Source organism: Hyaena hyaena, unplaced genomic scaffold (genome assembly GCF_003009895.1).
Source record: "Hyaena hyaena isolate Hyena2069 unplaced genomic scaffold, ASM300989v1 scaffold_2750, whole genome shotgun sequence".
NCBI classification, from domain to species: Eukaryota; Metazoa; Chordata; class Mammalia; order Carnivora; family Hyaenidae; genus Hyaena; species Hyaena hyaena.
The window spans coordinates 2,237-3,830 of record NW_024083307.1 but is presented as its reverse complement, the minus strand read 5'-3'; the positions used below and the strand labels follow the sequence as shown (position 1 = coordinate 3,830).

The following is a 1,594-nucleotide window of genomic DNA, read 5'->3' as shown; positions in this document are numbered from 1 at the left end:
ACGCTGAGGCGATGTGAGGTTCCATGCAGTTAGGGGATTTGGTGTCCTTTGAGGCTGAGGGGCTTTGGGGCCTCTCAGGGGGCTTTGGAGCCTCTCAGGGTGCGGGGATCTAAGGTCTCCCAGGTGGGATTTGAAGGTCTCAGAATCAGGGTTTACCCTGGGTAAAGGTGAACGTCTCAGAAATCAGGTTTCATGCGGCATGGCAAAGTCCTCGGTGTTTTCGTCGGTCTACCTGGCCCCCCTCTCGCCGGACCGGGTCTGGAGGCCTCTCCGGAGCCCCGCGCGCTGCCTCCTGACTGAGACTGGAGACAGCCGCGGGCGAGATACTCACTTGTACCGCCCCGTCAGGCGAAGCCACCAATCAGCGCTGCAACCAAAGCGCTCCCACCAATTGGCGGTCAGGAGGGGTCCGATGGGGCGGAGCGTAGGGCGAGCTGTTTGTGTCAGTCATTGGCCGAACACGGCTCCTGGATGCTCCCGCCCCATCCCGCGGGGATTGGCTGCTCTGAGTCCAGCGCGTGTCTGTCAAGAAGTTTCCCCCGCGCGGGCAGTTCTTCCCTTCCGCGCGCGGGCGTTGGTGAGGGACGCGCCGGGCGGGAGATCGCGCCGAGCGTCCTGACGCTCCGGCTGAGTCTGGAGCCTTGAGCCGACGGCAGGTCTGCAGGGTGCATCTAGCCGTCCTGTGTCCTGGCAAGGATTCTTTGCTCTGTCAGACTTTTATCAGGCTCTGGAAGGCTCTCCTAGGCTCATCTGTCCCCTTCCTTGTAAAATCCACTTCTAGCAAGAGGATGACCCCTTAATATATAGTGAATATCGTATATATAAGTATGACCCCTTAATATATAGTGAATATTGTATTACATTCAGGAAACAACTATATAATTAAGTATTGTCTGATGAGAATATGTAGAGACACCAAATAAAATCTATACGGCTCAAAGATTTGAACCCAACAATTGGAATAGTAAGTATATTAGAACTCAGGGGTCGAAATCTTAAACTAAAAGTAGAAGTGGCATTCATGAGTAATAGGCATGTTTAAATAATGTAGGCCCAAAAGTCATCAGAAGTAGTGCTCACTTGGCAGCACATACACTACAATGGGAACAACACAGAGAAGACTAGCATGGTCCCTGTACACGGATGACACGCAAAATTTTGAAGCATTGTAAATTTTTTTTAAAAAGTCAAGAGAGGTAAGAAGGCATAAGTAAAATTTAAAAAATGCTGAAAAAATTCAAGTATTATGCGTAAAACAGAGGCAACAAATACAGGACAGTGGGTCCACAGGGTGAGTAGGCTCTGGTTTTCGGATGATTAAATGGAAAGAGTGTTTCTGGCCCTTACTAAGTTTTGATCACAGAAACAACATGATTTTCTTGTACGTAAAGTAAGCCTTCTCACCAAGGAAGGACTAAGACTCCAGGCAAAGTCACCCAGGTAAGTGGACTGCGCCCCCTGCTGTCATGAAGGAAATTCCGACCAGAACTTTAAGGGTCCACAAACCTCTCAGGTTCCTGCAAGAACGGTGCTGAGAGGAGAGGGAACAGTGAAAGCGGGAGGATTTTTTAGAAACTGGGAGACCATCTGGGCG

At 50.3% G+C, this 1,594-nt stretch overlaps 1 non-coding gene across 1 annotated transcript; it reads left to right on the top strand.

Moving 5' to 3' along the window:
• The first annotated feature begins 1,072 nt into the window (after positions 1-1,072).
• On the top strand, positions 1,073-1,178 carry LOC120227654. Its single transcript, XR_005527307.1, has one exon. It is a non-coding gene; the product is annotated as a U6 spliceosomal RNA (small nuclear RNA).
• The last annotated feature ends 416 nt before the right edge of the window (positions 1,179-1,594 follow it).